At 43.5% G+C, this 14,166-nt stretch overlaps 1 protein-coding gene across 4 annotated transcripts in view; it reads right to left on the bottom strand.

Annotated features, from left to right (window-relative positions):
• Nucleotides 1–14,166, bottom strand: part of FGF13 (fibroblast growth factor 13) — a 489,088-nt gene that overhangs the window by 68,749 nt on the left and 406,173 nt on the right. The gene's annotated exons all lie outside the window — the stretch shown is intronic.

Raw genomic sequence — 14,166 nt, 5'->3', positions numbered from 1 at the left:
GGTTCTGCCCTTTCCCTGTTCTATATTTTAACCTGGAGAAGAAGGAGGAGTTTCGAGGTCAAGAATGCAACGAAGAGAATGATCCATCCACGTCCCCATCTTCAAACAGACACTACTCTTTTACTATTTGACTTGATTTCTAATGCCAGAAAGGAAGCTGCCAAGAGTAGAGCTGCTCTGTCTCGGAGCTGCCACTACACTCCTTAGTGGACCTCTCCCTCCGCCCTTTCCAGATCTTTTCTGAATTGATACAGATGCTAACAAAACCAAATGCCCAGACCCCAGTCCTTTTCTTGCCTGAGTTCCCAACTAGGAAACTCCTTCAGGCCTCTTAGCCCATCAGAGCTGTATCACCTGACCCCTTGTGGAGATTTCACTGCTCCACAGGGGAAGCTGCTGCCACCTCCCTTTCCACTTGTCCCCAGTCTTGAAATGACTGTGGCCCTATCAGAAATGCTGATACGGGGGCGCCTGGGTAGCGCAGTCGTTAAGCGTCTGCCTTCGGCTCAGGGCGCGATCCCGGCGATCTGGGATCGAGCCCCACATCAGGCTCCTCTGCTGGGAGCCTGCTTCTTCCTCTCCCACTCCCCCTGCTTGTGTTCCCTCTCTCACTGGCTGTCCCTGTCAAATAAATAAATAAAATCTAAAAAAAAAGAAAAGAAAAGAAATGCTGATACGGGTCTGCAAAGGCAGGCTGGGGTGAAGGGTGCAGGGACCGAGGTGGAGGGTTACAGGAGAGTCATGCCTAATGGTCTGAAATTCCCTGCAGGTTAGTGGACTCCTCTGTCCCAAAGGCACACGGAGGATAGGGTGGAAGAGAGTTTCAGCACCTCAAGTCAATTCAAGTAGCCACTTCTTCAGACATTAATTCATGGGGGAAAAACCCTGGTTGGCTCCCACCGGATTTCGAACGCCTTGAAAATTGGGACTGGGTCTTGGTCACCACTATATTCCCATCTCCTGGCACAGTTCCTGTCGCATAGTTTATGCTCAATAAACAGTTTGTTGAAAACAACTGATGAGTGACTGATTCACATTGCTTCTTAAGGGGAAGAGGATGTGTCCTGGCTCAGAATGTATGGGATTCAAAATTCCAATTACCATGAAAAGAAATAATCTCACCAAAAGAGGCCTCAGAAGAAGATCTGACCAGGGCCAGTATTTGGGGTGTGGAATGGACCTTAAGAGGTCCCTACTCCCTCTCAGCATGTTTTTACCTTCTGCTCAGCACCTGGGCCTCTAACTTTCTGTGACCTGTCTGCTTACAGACCACAAGAATTCTCCTGTCTCCTCCCTTAACAGAAGCCACAGAGGCCTTTGACTAGAGGGGGAGTGATCCAGGGGAAAGGGGAAGGAAAGCCATTTTGACTTTGGGTCCAAATCATACTACTTAGCCATTAATTATGCAGATATTTCTCATCCTTTCCTAACTCCCATATGCATTTCACAGGTGCTTCTCAACTCAGAGAAGAGTGAATATAAGTCTCAAATTCTCAAAGGAGAACCGTGCCCAAACCCCATTCACCTTAGGAAGGCAGAATGAAAGAAAGAACCGCAGCCCACCCTAGAGAAGCAAATTCTGCCTTTCCTTTCTGTGTTACTGCCACCCCACCAGTAGTACAGCATCTGAGCGGGAGAGTGAAGAACTTTCCTTCGACACTCATTGTCACAATGCCTTTTTCTCCCGTCTTGCTTTGTTCCTACCAGTTCACACTGTACCCTGCTTAATCCCACAGCTCCCAATCGCTCTGTGCTGAGCGGGTCCACTCACCTTTGCTCCTCCCTGACCTCCTCTTCCCACTGCACTGTCCAAGCTCTCTCCCCGATCATGTTCAGGAGGAAAGCACCCTTAGTTCCTTTCTCCGGCTCAACTCACACAGAGTTCTAGCCTGGGTGGCAGGAGGCATACGTTTTAATCCTGTCTCTGCCGCTCATCGGCCGTGTGACCTTAGGTATGTCATTTCTCCTGTTGGGGCTATAGTGTTCCCAACCTTGAAGTCATCCTTTAGACAGTCTTACTGGCTTTCAAATTGTATTGTGCAGAGCCCTAGGAGTAGATGGAGGCGATGTACGTTCCCTCACCCATGTTTCAACGCTAGCACTTCCACTTTCATCTATTTTATATACTGGGGCTCACTGTATGATTTCTTTTTTTTAAGATCTATTCATTTATTTGAGAGAGAGCACAAGCGAGGGGAGGGGCAGAGGAAGAGGAAGAGAATCTCAAGCAGAGTCCCCACTACGTGCAGAGCCCAAGGACTCCGAACTCTGTCCCGGGACCCTGAGATAGTAACCTGAGCCGAAACCAAGAGTCAGATGCCCAACCGGCTGAGCCACCCAGGCACCCCTGTATGATTTCTTATGAAGAAAAATAATGAGAAAGATTCCACTGCTAAAACCAAAAACGTCTGGAAATCTCTGGATGAGATGTTCCTTAAAGTCTTTCTGGCTCTGGAGCCTACGATTTTTTGGTATATGCCCCTGTTCCTGCTACCTCTTGTTCTTCCCCTCCTCGCACTCCCCCCTCCCCTCTCCCTTCTCACCCCACGAGAACATAAACTCTAAATTGGATTCCAAAGAAAAATACCACAAGTCTCTTTGGCTCCGTTCCTCACGGGTTCACTTGAGAACCAGGTTTTAGCGTTCTTTTCAGGGAGAGTTATGTGAGTTATCAGAGCAGAGAAAGCTGATCGTTCTCTGCCAATCTCTTTTGGCAGGCCTCAGATGAGCTGTAAAGCAGCTGAGGGGATCTGCTCTCAAGAGGCATCTCCAGGAGAGAGACAGAAACCCAAACAGATGTGACTGTGATGAGCAAAAATGAGAGAATTCAGACAGCCTAATCAGGCGCAGCCTCGGTACCTCCCGAGCAGGAAGGAGTTGGCTGTCTTTCTGAAACTCTGAAAATGAGAGATTTCAAACACCCATCCTTTGTGAAGATAAACACAATTGGAGCCACTTGCCAGTTAGCTCTCCGTCTTCACTTCAACGGTCCCTCAGGACCCCTCCGTGACCAGTTACCAGGTCAAGGACTGATGATGAGCTAAAGGGAGGAAAGGGAGAGACACGTTCAAGTGCACCGCTGGGATCTCGCCATTAACTGAGTAGGGCGGTAGGGGAGGTATTTAAGAGACCTGTCGTGTCCATCTATGTCCAAAAGCCCAGAGAAAGGACTGGATAGAAATACAAATGAGGAGATTAGAGAAAAGCCATTAGCAAAGGCTCTTGCCACTTAACTCCAAGCAGGAAGAAAAATGCAATTTAAAGAAATCCTGTCCATGTCCCACCGGAATTCCAGGGACAGAAAGAGTGACTACAGTACCTGACACATTTATTAGCTGGCAAAGAGTCTCTCCTAGTCAGATCATTTGGGGGAATTATGCTTCAGAAACAAAGGTCTCCAGAACCAGTTTTCTAGAAATGGATTGGCTCTCCTGATTTGCATTGCACTAGGATCGTGGCTAGGTCTTGACTGTGTCCTCTCTCTGGGATTGTTCTCTAAATACTTCAGTTATGGAGTTTCCTAAAGCTGCCTCTGGTTTATATTTAAAAGCAAATAAACAAAGTCAATGGGGAACGCACTGATTAATTCTGATCCTTAAGAAAAATCCTATAACCCATATAAAAATTTTATTGTTCAGTCATAATTTATGAACATTAAAACCCTAGAGCACCCTGATAGTATTAATCATATCTACGAATACAGCTCTTTGCCATTTAATTAGCCATAGCAGCTGCAACATCAAGAGTTCGAGGCCTCTGATTACCTGCTTGGTCAATTAATCAAGAAAACCTGGAGAGAAGTATTGGCTTGCTGGGGTGCAGGTTTCTTCTTTGATCATAAAAAGAGAACACGAGGAAATGAGCTGAAGCTTCAATATGTGGGGATTTTGGTTTTGTACAAGGAAAACATGTTTTTCAGTAAGGCTTGTTAAAAACCGTAATTGAGGGACGCCTGGGTAGCTTAGTCGGCTGAGCGGCTCGCGCTCTCTTTCTCTCTCTCAAATAAATAAATAGATACAATCGTTTAAAAAACATAATTGAATGCTGATTCTCCTATGGAAGTTTTATGAATACAACAGAAACGTTATCTGTCTCAGCGGGCATGTGGGCCGATTCCCGTCGAGGCTCTCATTCCGTCATTCATATCCATGAGCTGCAACCAAGAAATGGTCACTAGAAAAGGGGCAGCAACGACATTATTGAGAAAGTTCAAGGTCCTCTCTGAGGCGGGCATGAGATAGTTAGTGCCTCTGCGTTTGGAAGGTCATACTGGGTGAACCTGGATCGTGTGGGTCCAGGCAGTCACGATCATTTTGTAAAGTCTGTCGTCCAAGGGGTAGGAAATACTTTGCAGATAATGGTAAATTTATTTTTTTTTAAGATTTTATTTATTTATTTGACAGAGAGAGAGAGGCAGCAAGAGAGGGAACACGAGCAGGGGGAGTGGGAGAGGGAGAAGCAGGCTCCCAGCGGAGGAGGGAGCCCGACGCGGAACTCGATCCCAGGACCCTGGATCACGTCCTGAGCCAAGGAAGGCAGACGCTTAACGACTGAGCCACCCAGGCGCCCCTCAATTACGGTGAGTTGCCTCAGGGGTGACAGAGCATCCAGAACCAACAAAAGCATGGGCTTCTCTTGGAGTTTTATTCAGTTTTCTTCAATAATATTTATTTATTTATTTTTAAATTTTTTATTATGTTGTTAGTCACCATACAGTACATCCCTGGTTTTCGATGTAAAGTTCGATGATTCATTAGTTGCGTATAACACCCAGTGCACCATGCAATACGTGCCCTCCTTACTACCCATCACCGGCCTAGCCCAATCCCCCACCCCCTCCCCTCTGAAGCCCTCAGTTGGTTTCCCAGAGTCCACAGTCCCTCATGGTTCATTCCGCCTTCTGTTTACCCCTCTGCTTCATTCTTCCCTTCCTTCTCCTACCGATCTTCCTGCTATTTCTTATGTCAGTTTTCTTCAATAATATTTAAAGCTGATGAAGGAACGGTTGCTATTTTACGAACTGACTGGTGGCTAACAGACATAAATGAAGTGTTTCTATGATGAAACATTTATGGCAGACTAAAAATGTGTGCAAGACTCAGAGGCAAAATATCTGTAACACTGGGTTCATTTCTTGCCCACTGAACTAAATAATCTAAAGGAAAAGCTAGGGGGAAAAATGATGCAAGGATTTGAGGCAAAAGCAGACAATCAGTAATTTTTCTGGATCTAAGCTGTTTCAGGAAATAGGATTTCTGAGGGAAGGTGACCTAAACTCAAGATCTGAGGAAGGGAATGCAGTGTTTGCAAATGATCTAATGTTCAGTATTACTTAGCATATGGGGGCGGGATTTGCAATCAGCATAAGGAACCCTGGATTCATTTCCTATTTGCCAGCGGTGCTATTTCCACCAACTTCTTATCAAGAGTTGCCATTTTTTTTAAAGGAGCAGAGAGGTAATGGGAAACTACTTCAGTGCTCTCTCAGGATTAGCAGTCCTAACACTTTTCAGACGCCGACCAGGATTTGGGCAGAGGAACCAGCTGAATTTGGAAGAAATGGTATCCTCTAGATTCAAAGGAGGGGACGAAGGACAGGTCCGTGATTCATCTGAGAACTCTGAAGATGTCCTACGTGGTTTCAAACTCCTCACTCTGCTTTCATTCCCCCCCCAACACTGGGGTTTCAAATGGAGAGAACAGTCAATAAATGCTGTGGTTATAACTGGACAAGCCACCTCAGTGCTGTTACACTATTTTCTTGAATCCCTCCACCAACCTTTAAGGTAGGTATTGCCATTTTACGGATGAGGAAAGTGAAGTCTAGCGAGACTAAGTGATAGATCTAGGATCTCCTGCAGTGCCCACAGGTGGCAGTGCCAGGATTGCAATTACGGGTCCTCAACCAATACAATCTATGTGTACGAGTCGAGCCCTTCACATACGACTTTTTCCTCCTTGGCACTGGGTCTGGAATCTGGTTTCCTCAACAGTGGTGCCCGGATATGGCCATCTCTTGGCTTGGGTAATGGAAGAAGATGGAATATAACATGACTTTCAACCCAGTTATGTGTTTTCCTTTTTTTTTTTAAACAAAAGTGAATTTTGGAACAAATAATAGATATGATCTGTACACAGTTATTGGCCTAGTTTGTACGCTTTGAACAATAACTTCTTAGAGTGACATTTTGAGAAAACATCGCTCCCTTTCTCGCTAAAAGTAAATGACTATAAATCATTGCTTAATATCATTCTGGGTTTCTCAGCCCAGGGAGCCCTTTAACACCAGGACCCAATCTGAGTCAGGTAATCTGGGGTTTTGGAGTGTGAGGAGACCCAAAGGACACTCTGGACGTTATCTTCATCACTCCTTAGCAGAGGCACGAAGTTTAAGCACTCCGATTCTTTTCATACCCGGAAAACCGGCTTTCCACACCGTAAGCTTTTTCGTGCCATCTGCTTTCAGCTACGGGAAGCCTGAGTTCAGCCAAAAGAGAGAAAAATATTGCACACAGTGTGTTTGGTTGCATGGTCTGAAGCCCAGGACTATGCTTTTGAGCTCAAGGGGTTTCTCTGGTATCCATCCTGACTGACTGGCTCTGGCTCGTCCTTCTGACAAGCAGCTGTAAGTATAATCAACAGATTGAAATTGTTTAGTAACTTCTCCCGCTACCACTGAAGACCTCGAGCAATTTGAACACCTGATTTCATAACAGGGACCTTGATGCTCCGTTAACAATCTCATTTTAGAAAAGAGATGTGAGGCAAGAGAAGTCAATAGAGTTTGTCCGAGGCTACACTGTTCATTCATTCATTCACAATTTACTGAGAACTCTTTGTCATGTACTGAGTTACACCCTAAAGGATGCAAAGGTACTTATGAGCTATAATGTATTTATTGAACACTACCTATATCCCCGGCACTAAGGACTTTAGCCTTCTTTACTCACTTAATACTTACAACTTATCCCCATTCTACAGATGAAGAAGCTGAGGCAAAGAGAGGTTAATGAGTTCATTCAGGCAGGAAGTTGAAGAGCTAAGGGGACTCAAATCCATGCATTCTGACTTCATATCCCATGTTCTTGAAACTGCTCTACTGCCCCTCCTTGCCTGCCCCTGGCTGCAAGTGGAGGAGAAAGAGAAGTAAATAAAATAACTAAAACACAAATGTGATCAGGCACTGTAAAGTGGTGCCATATGTCCAAAGTGTGGGAGGTACTCAAAAAAAAAAAAAAAAAAAAAAGGCCGAGCTAACTCTGTGGGTAGGGGGGCAGGAACTGGGATCAGCTTCAGAAAGAACCACCACCACCACCACCACCAAACCATCTCACTGAAGATGAATTTTGGAGGATGATGGAGAACTCGAAAGTTGGGGAACAAAACTGGGTAAAGCCAGACTTCAAACCTGCTTAAACTGACTCTTGATGCTAAATTCTTAGCAGGCCATATGACTTCCCCTTAGCTGAGAACTTACAAAACCTTGCATTTTTATGGCCCTACACTTTAAATCACTTGGCAACAAGTGGATCTCCTACTGTAACCATTCTCCAGGAACCTACTTCTCTGGGAAATAGTCATTACTGGTGTGGTCCTGAAGCATTCTGGGGATTGGGAGACATAAGATGTACTATGTGGATATTCTAATGGACATTCATGAGTTGTTTATTTCATGCCTGTAAACCAACTGTCTTCCCTTTCCCACTGACTGCGTTCAGTACATATTGTCACTGGCGATGTTCAAGTGTGTACAGTAGTTTATCGACTTACAACTGCCATCAGCAGAGGGTTTAGTAGAAGTAATCCCTTTGGAAAGATGCCAATCAAAATGAAAATTCAATTGGCACGAATGCCACAGTGAGGCAGGCAGTCTCCTCTTGCAATGACTGGGGTGAGTTTGGAGACCAGAAATTTGCATGTGGGCAGTTATTAAATAATTTTATTATGGTGATGATAAAATTTGAAGCTAAAAAATGAATTAAAGATGCTAGGAAAATGACTGTCCAAGCCAGAAAATCTAGTAATTCTATGATTAGAGAGGGACAGCTAGGATTTGGTTGGTATTTAAATATACTGAAAATATATTTGAAAAATCTTCCTACTTACTATATTCCTCTTCCTGCCGCTAAAATACCTATGCCTGCTTGCTCTGTCTGAATCTTAGTATCCTTTGGTCTGAAAAAATATATACTTAACAGAATTGTTAAGGGAAACAACAGTGCCTTATTTCACTGTAAGAAAAACCAAACCAAAACAAATAATCCAATTAAAAGATGGGCAGAGGGGGTGCCTGGGTGGCTCAGTCGTTAAGCATCTGCCTTCGGCCCAGGGCGTGATCCCAGAGTCCTGGGATCGAGCCCTACATCGGGCTCCCTGCTCTGCTGGGAGCCTGCTTCTTCCTCTCCTACTCCCCCTGCTTGTGTTCCCTCTCTTGCTGGCTGTCTCTCTCTGTGTCAAATAAATAAATAAAATCTTAAAAAAAAAAAAAGATGGGCAGAGGACCTGAAGAGACATTTTGCCAAAGAAGATGTACAGACGGCCAACAGACACATGAAAAGATGCTCAACATCACTCATCATCAGGGACATGCAAATCCAAACCACAGTGAGATACCATCACCTCACTCCGGTCACAATGGCTAGTATCAAAAAGATGAGAAATAACAAGTGTTGGCAAGGATGTGGAGAAAAGGGAGGCCTCATGCGCTATTGGTGGGAATAGAAGTTGGCACAGCCATTAGAGAAAATGGTATGGATGTTCCTAAAAAATTTTTAAATAGAAATACCATATAATAAAGTCATTCCACTTCTGGGTATATACCAAAGAAAACAAAAACACTAATTTGAAAAGATGTATCTACCACTATGTTCACTGCAGCATCACACGCAATAGCCAAGATACGGGAGCAACCCAAGTGTCCATCAATGGACGAATGGGTAAAGAAGATGTCATATATACATACACCATGGAGTATTACTCAGCCATAAAAAAGAACGAAACAGCGCCATTTGAGACAACATGGATGGACCTAGAGGGTATCATGCTGAATGAAATAAGTCAGAGGGAGAAAGGCAAATACCATACAATTTCACTCATATGCGGAATCTAAAAAACAAAACAAACTAACAAACTCATAAATACAGAGAACAAACTGGTAGTTGCCAGAGGGAGGGGGTTAGGGGGATGGATGTAATAGGTGAAGGGAATTAAGAGGTACAAATTCCAGTTATAAAGTAAATAGGTCGCAGGGATGAGAAGTACAGCATAGGGAATATAGTCAATAATATTGTAATAACTTTATATGGTGACTGATGGTAAGTACCCTTATCGTGGTGAGCATTTTAGAATGTATATAGTTGTTGGGTCACTATGTCATATACCTGAAACTAATATAATATTTATGTCACCTGCATTAAAAAAAATAGCCAAACCAACACACTGTGTGTGTGTGTGTGTGTGTGTGTGTGTGTGTGTGTGTGTGCGTGTGTGTGTACACACACACCAGGCAGGCCTCTGGCAAGGCTGTAAAGCCAGCACTTCAGCCCAGATGCCCACTGTCCTTATGAGGCCCCACAGGAACCCGTTCTTCCAGATAAGACTCTAGGATCCAGGCTGTCCTAATTCTTCTTCATTGAAATTGTCTTTCCTATATCCCATCCCTCGGTCACTGTTTTCCAAGACGACAGCTAGTTGATCAGATACTCTCATCAGAGCTGGGTTAAGTACGAATATATCCTCACGACCCCACCCACTTCCCCCCAACTGGCTCATTCTAGCGGGACTTTTATGGAGGCAATACTGTACCACAAGAGTGCCTCTAACGGTGACATGTTAAATGACAGAACAGGCTGCGGGAGTAGCTTCGAGGAAGGAAGGGCTTTGGAGACCTCCTCGTTCTAAAAGTTCCCTGCCACTTTTTAGAACTGGTTCTATGAATGTGTGTGCATGTGAGTTCATGCAGCAGAAGTTAATAGATCAGACATGCTCATTTAGCTCCTGTTCAATCTTTCCTTCCCGTCACAGCCAAGATTCTTGAAAATCTTTACCAACAACCCCATTTCCTTACTTCCATTCACCATTCACTCTGATTTTATTATAAATTATATTATACATACGTGTGTGTGTGTATATATGTATATTTATATACATACTACTAGGGATATATATACATACATATGTATATATATCCTCTACATAGATTTCAATATTCCTTTTAGAGGTGGAAAACTAGTATTTGCTTGGTATTCAAATATATTTAAAACATTAAAAATATTCCTTCTCACTGTATGCCTCTTCAGTTGTGCTCCTTCTGTTTTCAATTATTTTTCTTCAGTTCTAAAAGTTTACCATAAACTCTTCATCCACTGTCAGTCCTTAAATCTCTCTCTATTCTTCTTCTGCTGAAACTTCTGTTAGATATGTGTGAGACCTCATTCTCTCCTCATGAGTCCCTACTTGTCTTCCCCAGCTCCTTCTCTTCATCTTTCTGTGTAGAATCCGGGGGCTTCACTGATCCCCACTCTGGGCTTTTCTATTGTTTGATTTTGTTCGATTTCATTGACAGACACACATAAACCATACTGCATATTATACGATAATATATATGACGTGTTAAAAATTATATACATTTACATACATGCACACATGTGCATATATATACATAATTTTTACAATGGCTGTTTTATCTTTTCTAATATGTCTGCTATTCTTTTCACGACGTGCTGTTCATACCTTACGGATTTTAGTCCCTCCTTTATTTTACTGAACGTTTTGAAGGTACTTAAAGTCTCTTTGACGTTGCCTTGTTATACAACTTTTCTGGAATGTGGATTACTCTGCTTATTGTCACTGCTGACCCTCCCCGCAGTGGTTTATTTCTCTTCTTGCTCCGTAAACTTGACTGTGGGCTCCCGTTTGGCATGAGAGCTGTTTTCCGCAGAAGTCCCACATGAGCCCTGGATAGCAGAGTTATCTATTGCTATAGCTCCGTGTTCTTTCTCTGCCAGCACGCTATGGATTCCACTGGATGCAGGTCAGTCTTTAATTTTAATTTCCCAGCTTTTTAGTACAAACTAAGATGTGGGATTCCAATTTCTTGTCCTCTAAGCCCAGAATGAACACTCTGCTTACATTCTGTGACCCTAGGCCTTGAGTCCTGATTTGTCACCAACTGGACAGGACATCCTGGCTCCTCGCCTTATAGAGGAAGCTTAGGGTTCTGTGTCAGGGCTGTAACTTCACCTTAAGCCCCAGGGTGTACATCCATTTCTGATACTCTCGATGGCCATTTAGTTCCAACTGTGACACTCTGCTTTGGCTTTGATTTGCCCCTTTGTCGCTATCACCAGGAAATTTCCCTTTTTTGCTTTTGATTTTTTGTATGTATCGTCAGACTTAAGGTACTATTTTATCCACTATTTCTATGTTTTTATGGAAGGTTAGGGGTTCCTGCCATACTTGAATTCAACATATTGACTAGAAGTCCCCATGTGACCTACTTCCATCATGACACTAAAATTGCTTTTACTAAGATGATCAATAACCTTATTGTCACAGTGGATGACAACTTCTCAGTCATTACTTCCCACAACCTTTCAGCAGCACTTGACACTATTGGCCATTATCTTCTTGACACTTTTCCACAGACTTCTCCTGATTTTCCTCCTACCTGTCTTTGACTATGCCTTCTGGGTCTTCTTTTCCTCTTACTGGCCATTTGAGTCCCTCAGGATTCTGCCCTATGCCCTCTAATTTTCTCCCTCATTCTTCTCTTTCTAGATATTTACTCTTCATTCATCCATTCAACAAATGTTCTTTGAGCATTCACTCTGCGCCAGGCTGAGTTGTAGGTATTCAGCAGTAAACAAGGAAGGCCTCTAGAAGGGGATGACATTGGTTGACGCTTGAAATATAATGGAGCTCCTTTGAGCTCTCTATATGGATACTTCTACCCAAATGGCACTCAAGACCTCAAATCCAAAGTTGAACTCATCTCCCCAAATTGATTGCTCTTCTCTTATTCCATATGGCTACTAAGTTTGTTTCTTGTGTCATACCCCTATCTGGATTCATCCACCATCTCACCCAGGCCAGAAATTTGGGCATCATCCTGCATTCTTCCTTCGCCCACCTCACATCCAAGGAGTAAGCAAGTAGTTCAGGATCTATTTTCTTAATATCATTTCTAAATTCCTATTGTTAAAAATTTCACCTATGCCTACTTTCATTTCTTGCCTGAAGTTTACCACAGCCTCCTCTGTGGCCTGTGATCAAACTACTTTGCTCACTGCCGCAATTCCAACAGACAAATCTGATCGTGTTGTTAATAGTCTCAGTGGCTCTCCACTTACAAGCCCTCCATTATTTGGCCCCTGACAACCTTGTCACCCTTACCTCCTGCCTCACACACACCGTATTTCAGACATACCAAAGTACTCACCTTCCCCCAAGCACCCCCCTCCAGCCCACTAGCCACTCCAACTGCTGTACCTTTGAAAATTCTACTCCCTCCTGCTGGGCAAACTCTTCAAGATTTATCTCTGGCATCATTTCCTCTGGGAAACCTTCCCCAACAAGGCCCGTCCGTGTAAAGAGAGTTTCCTCTTCTCTGCTCTGTAGCACCCTGTGCATATAGCTATTACAACACTTATACCACTTCTTTCTGTCTACTCATCCATCATGCCCACCAAACACTGAACTCCCCGAGACACGGACTGGGACTTCATCTCTGGATCTCCACATCTAGACAGAGTAGGGACTCAATAAATGGTAGTTTCATGGCTAAATGAATTAGCTAACTCTTCCTTCCGCATTTAGAATGCAGATAGTAGGCACCTAGAGCAATGAAATGCAGGACAGGCCTATGCTGATTAAGAGGAAGTTCATGTGCAACTCAGGGTCGAGTGTGGCCAGGTTTCAATTATAAACAGAACTACATCATTCAGTCATTGAACTAAGGAGCAGGAAACTGCTGGATTCTCGTGAAAGGGAAAGTTAAATCGGGTTAGTAATGAGACTGGCCCCCATTTGAGTCAAAAAATAATACTTTAGAAGTCTACGACACTTCAAGGTTTGACAGGGCCCTTTTACGACAACCCTTGTCTCATTCGATCTGCATGGGAGCCGGTGACGTAGCCAGAAGAGGTTTCAACTGCACACATTTTACAGACAAGAAAACCGTTTCTCACTGAGAGGTCACAGTTTTCCTTCCATCACACAACTAATTTATTTATTAATCAGTTTAGCCCCTATCTCATTCCAAAGAGGGGTTGCGGTTGCTTACAAAAAGATGTACGTGAAGTACGGGAAAATAAGATTGGGAAGCAAAGAAAAGGGCATCAGCATGATAAGAGTCAGACACTAGAGACAGCCAGCAGGGTTCCAAACCCAAGGTCCCATTAGGCTGCCTCCAGAAGCTTTTGAACCACTGGGTGGTGATCCGCAGGAGTTCTGTTTGCATTAAAAAAGAGAAAAAAAGCAGCTACAATTTTGACATCACAAAGCAAGGAGCCTGGCATCTATTGGAATACTCTCCCATCAAATGTAAACACGGAAAATTAAAGCCAAACTGGAATCACTGCAATTATCCTCCTTGGACTAGAACCCTAATCAAGCAACAGACAGAGGCAAAGTGAAATGAGCTGAGACCACAAAGAAAATTGGTCCACGAGAGGGCAGGGGCCGCGGCTGGTTTTGCAGAGCTACATATATATTAAAAAATTAATTAGATCAAGAGGTGACTCGGTTTCTGAGGTAAACTAATTCAGTTTTGATCCCATCATGTTTTATAGATATCCACCTGCTCCTAGATTTTGATGAGAGTTTAAATAATCATGTGGCTTTACTTGCACCCGATGCCTCAACCAGACTCACAGTTACCATTTTCCTAAGTGTTTTACTGAAATTGAAAATGATAATACCTATAAAGCCTCTCCACTGCTGACATTTCCAAGGCTCTTCCCCAGCACAAACAAAATTAGAAAATGGAAAATATAACCTTTCTCGCCCTGTATTTTCTTTACAGGATATGAAATTGAAAGATAGTTTCTATTCAAGAATCATGACAAACTAGCAGGAATAATAATCATGATGAGAGAGCGATAATCATAGCAGCCGACACTGTTTGAGCATTTACTCTGGGCCAGGCACTGCTTTAAACACTTTACA

The sequence above is a fragment of the Ursus americanus genome, chromosome X (assembly GCF_024610735.1).
Source record: "Ursus americanus isolate L20-20 chromosome X, mUrsAme1.1.p, whole genome shotgun sequence".
In the NCBI taxonomy this organism is placed as follows: domain Eukaryota; kingdom Metazoa; phylum Chordata; class Mammalia; order Carnivora; family Ursidae; genus Ursus; species Ursus americanus.
This window is presented reverse-complemented; position numbering and strand designations above follow the sequence as displayed.